Source organism: Chrysochloris asiatica, unplaced genomic scaffold (assembly GCF_000296735.1).
Source record: "Chrysochloris asiatica unplaced genomic scaffold, ChrAsi1.0 scaffold00040, whole genome shotgun sequence".
Lineage (NCBI taxonomy): Eukaryota > Metazoa > Chordata > Mammalia > Afrosoricida > Chrysochloridae > Chrysochloris > Chrysochloris asiatica.
This window is the reverse complement of record NW_006408558.1, coordinates 12,562,282-12,568,271: the sequence shown is the minus strand read 5'-3', so window position 1 is coordinate 12,568,271 and position 5,990 is coordinate 12,562,282.

The following is a 5,990-nucleotide window of genomic DNA, read 5'->3' as shown; positions in this document are numbered from 1 at the left end:
CAGTGGGGACCCACACACAGCCCCTTGTATTGTTTGGGTTTAGAAACATACCCTACCTAGCCCCATTCAGCAGAGTCTTCCTAAAGGACTCAGGAACCTCCTTGCAGGAGTCAGACCTATTGAAGCCAACCCCATGCATGCCTGCAGGGCCTCCAAGTCACAGAACCCTAAAGCAGGACCAACAGCTAGTACAGAATAAATGGATGTCTCATACTGGAAACCAGAACCCCAACTTCCACCTCTGTGCCCCAGACCTGACTGAGGGTAACAGCCCAGGGAGGTGTCCTGCCTGCTCTCCTCCCACAGGAGGGGGTTGGCTCTGGGGCATTTGGAGTCCTCTTTCAGACCCCCACCATATTTGAGTTCCCCTCCAGTCTGACACTTCGCTGCCAAAAGCCCAGACTCTATCCCTTCAAAAGAAATTAAGGTGAGGGCTTGAAAGCCAAAGGATGAGGGGAGAATTAAGTCCCAACATGGGTAAGTTGAGGGTTGTAAACACACGGCAAGGGGTGGGGGTGGGGCACTGGGGTGCAGGGGCACAGAGAGCTTGGAGGCAGATGTGTCTCTGGGAAATATACATGGTTCTGCCCCCAGTGCGTCTTTGTTCTGCAGCCAGAGTTCTGCACGTTAGGCAGGGAGAAGGCTTCATTGCCCAGTCTGATTTCACCCAGCTCTAAGACTGTACAGGTTCAGAGGATTGTGAACTAGGTAGACCATCCTACCCACTTCTGCCTGGAAGCAGCAACCAACTGTGACTTAATGCAGGGTCAGGCCTGACTTGAGTGATAAAGGGGATGTGGCAGGTCTAGGCCTCTGTCCCTGAAGGCAGTACTGTTCCTGGAAGAAGGAAGGGTCTCAGTGCATCATGCCTCAGTGGGCTTTGGGGGTGCCTGGAGGGAAATCCTGCTACCCAGTCCTGAATTCTGCTCCCTCCCTGCTCACTGGCTCCCATTTTACCCGTGCCGAGCCCGCCAGCATTCCAGGGTGTCAAGTAACTGCCAGGTGTCACTCAAGAAGAGTCCTGCCCACTCCTCACTTCCGGTACCTAAGTCCCACCTCCCAGCTGGCAGGGACAGCTTCCTGCTTATGCCCATGCCCACAAATGCCTTTCTGCTGGGTCAGGGATGGGCCAAACCCACACCACCCCCCCCCCCCAGTGCACTGTGCCCAGTTGTGGGAGGTGTCACGGTGCGCAGCAGAGAGCTGCAGCAATGCCCCTCTGATCTGGAGGGGCCTGAGGATTTACGAGGGAGAGCAGGAATTATTGAGGGACAGGAGGAAAGGCGTGGAGGGGGCCAGGAGGTGAGGCGTATAAGCCGTCATTCCAGCTGGCACTTGGCAGGTGTCCTGCTCAGTGGCAGAGAACTGCTTCTGCTTCTAGGGGCCCATTACCATGCACACCCTAAAAGTGCCTTTCACCGTCTCTGCAGCCTCCTCCACCCCCTCCTCCCCGGCCACCCGGCTGGAGGGTCTGGGCACCACAACCAGAGCACCCCCTGCTTTGGCGGCGACTGCTAATCTTGGCCCGACCAGCGGATCATCGGCCGGGCAGTTTCAGCAGCGAGAACCTGGTATCAGTGACTCCCCGGTCCTCTTCATCCACCGTCCGGGAACGTCGGGGACTTCGCAGCGACTAGAGTACAGGTAATTGGGCCCCAAACCCTCCGAGTGTGGGAGAAAAGCTGCCTTTTGAGTGTCCAGGTGTGGGTGGGCTGGGGGCAGCTGCCAGGACCCCAAGGCACGCTCCCTAAGAGTAGCCTTGAGCTTGGAGAGGACAGGAGACACAGACTGGGAGAGGACTTTTCTCCAGGACTGTGGGGAGCGGAGGAGACGCTTTTTGTGAGGAAAATAGGTTTCCCTTTACTAATCCACCAGCAAAATGAAGGGGGGGGAAAGGGTGGAGGGCAGGACTGCTGCTCCCAGCAGGCGCGTACAGCTGTTTTCACAAATGTAAAAGTTTTTTTTTTTTTATTTTTTTTATTTATCTGTGTGAGAAGCTTCTTCTTGCTGTATGCCCCCCACCCCCACCCCCCAATCCCAACCAAAGACAAAAAAGAGACTGTGCAGAGTGACCAGGGGCCAGAGAGTTTGGAGCAGGTTTTTTTCTTTCTTTTTTTTTTTTTAATGCCATTTAAAAAGGAAAGCATTCCCCGCCCCACCCCCCGCCCTCCAGAATCCCACCAAGATATTGCAAAGGAGAGTTAGTGAGAGGACAAAGGCAGTGACCACTTGCTATCCCAGCAGTATTTTAAAGTAAATCTTCTCTCTTTGGGACAGCGTGCCCAAGTCCCTTTTACATCCCCCAACTCTTCCCTATGCCCACACTGTGGCAAGGGCAGTTTGCACCATTTTCCTCTCCTCCACCCATTAGCTCAGTGTCTCAGGGAAGGGGTTCATTTCTACCGGGAAGTCCACACACACACACACACACACACAGCACACAAATCACCACTTTTTCTGAGTAGAGCTAAATCTTTTGGGGGTTTGGCTCCAAGTTGGGGTGTTGGACCAGGAACTGTGATTCCCCCAAGCAAGTTGCTTGTGTTCAACAACACCTCCCCACCTCAGGCAGAGCATCCTAATCAGGAAGGTCTAACTACTCCCCACCCACATTTTCAAGGTTGGTCATAGGGAACCCCTTGCCGCTTGGTGCCTCCATTGGGCTTTAGAAGGGAGAGAGGGTCAGAGGGGGCCATTGCCCATTCCTTGACAAGGTGACCCGCAGGCCACTCCACCCAACAGCAAGGGAGGGGCAGGGGGCTTGGCTCTGGTGTGCTGGGGTTTGTGGTAGAAGAGTTTCCCTCAGGGGTACCCTGTGCTTTTCTCAGGGGTCGAAGAGTGACTGCCGGCCTTGTGGAGGAGGAGGTGGACACCAGACCTCAGCACCAGAACCCCTCAACTTGTGCGCCTGCCCAGCCTGCCTCCCAGCCAGAGCCACAGCAGGTCAGAGCTGCCCGAGACCCCAGCCCTGAGGTCAGCTGCTGCGGAGTGTGGCTCCAGCGATCCCAGCGCACACAGAACTGAGGTGGGCTGCCAGCCCCAGCTCCCCCCCAAGAGGTGAGTGCCCCTGCTGCACACGCACAGGGGGGTGAAGCTTTCCGGGGCTCTGCACGGGGGGAGCCGGCGTCCTTGGGTCTTTTGGTGTCCCTCAAGGAGCAGGGCTGAGAGGTTGGTGGAGATCGATCATAGCTGGTGGACCTCCTGGAGGGGTGAAAAGGCTAAAGGAAAAAGAATAGAAGCAGGGGACAAGCAGCCAACAGGAGAGAAGGAAAGGGGGTCCATGAATAGACAGAACTTGAGGAAGGGGAGAGAGAGTGGGAGGGGGAGGAAAAAATGTGTCAGTTGGAATCGGGCGCAGGACTTGGTTGGGGGGGTGGTCTGGAGCCCTGGACAGCTCGGATATAAGGTCTCATCCCAGTTGCTTGACTTCTCTGTGTCCCCATTTGTCAAAGGGGGTGATAGCCCCAGCTTCCTAGTTGCTCAGAATTGTGAATTGCAAATGAGGCGTCTCCCAAGGATTTTCACAAGTGATATTGTATTAGGACTGGGGCTCTGTGTTTTGTGTGTGTGTGTGTGTAGGGGGGGCACGGAGGTGGCTAGCAAGTCTCCTTGACCAGAGCTGCCTTTTCTTCCTGCTGGCCAGAGACTGGGGGAGCTACTTCAGGTGTCCGCTGGGCCATGGGGGTTGGTGGTGGGCCTGTGTCCTTGACCTGTGTCCTTGGGCCTAACCCAGGACTGATAGAGGCACCCTTAACTAGCCTTTAGAACTGCAGGAAGGGACACCCAGATGACTTCACACTCCAGAGTACTCAGGACTATCCTTTTAAAGATATCTTCATTAAATTCAGAGCTTAATCCAAGGCAGATCTCAGTCCATCCCCAGCATGAGGCCGGCCTCCTGCCCCAGAACACCCAGTCCAGCCCAGATATACATACTTTTGCCACTTGCTTCGATTGGCGCCTTTATTGATCAGCGGAGGGTTGGTGGTCTTGTGCCACAGGGTCTTGGGGCTCCAGCCCATGAATGGGTCCCTGGCGTGGCAGACGGCCCGGCAGATGGTAGCTGAGTGGTATGTTTTCCTGGGGCAAAGCTGATGGTCCATGCCGCCATGGTGGGTGCACTGCAGGGATCGAGGGAGGGGTGCTCAGGGGAGCCTGGGAGGTTGAGGTCGGTTTGTAAAATACCAGGGTAGATCCCAGGAAGAGGGGAGGGGAAGCTCAGAGCCAGAAAGGGGAGGAAGTGGGGGGATGAGGAAGAACGGCAGTCCATGCTAGGGGGAACTGAAGGCCAGTGCGTGGGTTGAGTCCAAATCTTCTTCGAGGTGCTGTTTCTTGGCGGTGGAATTTGGGTTGGCGGGTCCAGAGAGACCAGCGTTGCTGGGGTGGGTGGGGAAGGACTGAGGAGGAAAGTGGCTCCTGAGGCTGAAGTTTCTTCCTGGGAAACTCTGGGCAGAGGGGACCCCTGCCCCAAACAGGCCTTGGGCTGCTGATGGGGCCAGAAGTAGGGCAGGAGAGGACAGGGCAAGAACTGGGTGCTGGTCCGAATGAACGAGGGGGATGGGGCTCACCCTCCTTCTTTCGAGCCCTCGGCAGGCAGGCTGCGGGTACCGCCTGTGCTCAGGCCCCATCCTGGGGCCTGCCCCTAGGGCCTCTCCTTTGACTAAATAAGGTTAGGGCTCAGTGGGCAGCCCCGTGGGGGTGGGGAAGCACATGTGCCCCCGACTCCATGGCTCTCCTTGGCACCCAGGGGTGGCCACAGCCCTTCTTCCTACCTTGAAAAGTACCAGCGTGTCTCCAAGCGCTGCGTGGTGGACTTCTCCTGGGTTGGTGTCCTGTGGAGCAGAAAGCGGGGCCAGGCCCCTGTGAGGTTGCCCCCTAAGAGGAGGCAAACCGGGCACTCTCCTCTACCCCTCCCACACACGCTAGGCTGGGACCATCTGAGATCCCTCTGGTCACAGGGACACAGGGTCCTGATGACTGCCTCCCTTTGACTGCCCCCACCCCAAAATGTCTCAAATTGCCACAGACTGGGGAGTCACATGGACACACCCAAAGCTTCCTGGGAGGGGGGCTCTCTTCACACCCTCCTCCCCCAAGCTGTGGGGAGACTGCAGAGTTGGCGGGAGTGGAAGGGGGGGCAGCCATGGGTCGGGGAGCTGAGGCCAGATGTTCTTGGAATGGGACATGGGGTGATTGATTCGAACTGGAATTTGAAGGGGGAACATTCCCGACGTTCCTTGGGCTCTGAGGGTAGAAAATGGACTGGTTTTCATGGGATGGGGGTGGGGGTGTCTTTCTGTCCTGCCAAGCTAACAGGAAGGAGATGCCTCAGCCCTGCCTGGCTCCCCACACCTGTCCCACAGTATTAACCCCTGCCTGCCCAGGGTACCCTGGGTGCCAAGCTGGGCTCTGTGGTACCTCTTCTCTTCTAGCTAGGATTCCTTCGTGGTTTTGACATTGGGGACCAGAAGTGTTCCCTATACTGATTCCAGGTCCCCACATTCTGCTGCGCCCAGCAGTGCGTCCTATCTGTGTGACCCCTCACCCACATGTGGCCCCTCACCCAGAACATTGCCCAATTCCTGGGGTGACCTTGCCCCCAGCAGCCTGGTGGCGGTGGCGCTCCAGCGCCTTTACTATTTGAAGTAGCTGGACTTTCCCCGCTGGGGTGGGAGGCTCCGGTGAAAATGCCCTTTGAAAAACCGAAAGGAGGCCCCAGACACTACAGTCGCCTTGCAGTCCTGCGCCCCTCTTCCTCCCCTCCATTTTATAGTTCCCCCAATCTCTCCTCTTGCAAATGACCAAAACAAAACTTGGTTTCCCTTGCCTTTTGAGGCCCGCAAGAGCCCGAACGGCGCTCCTCAGGCGCCTGGGCGGCCGGGGAGCGGCTGCCCGGGGTGTCCCCGAGTCCCCAAGCCTAGCAAGGGACGAGCTTGCCCGCGGCGGCGGCCCGGCCGCGGCTTCGCCTAGGCTCGCTGCGCGGGCGCGGC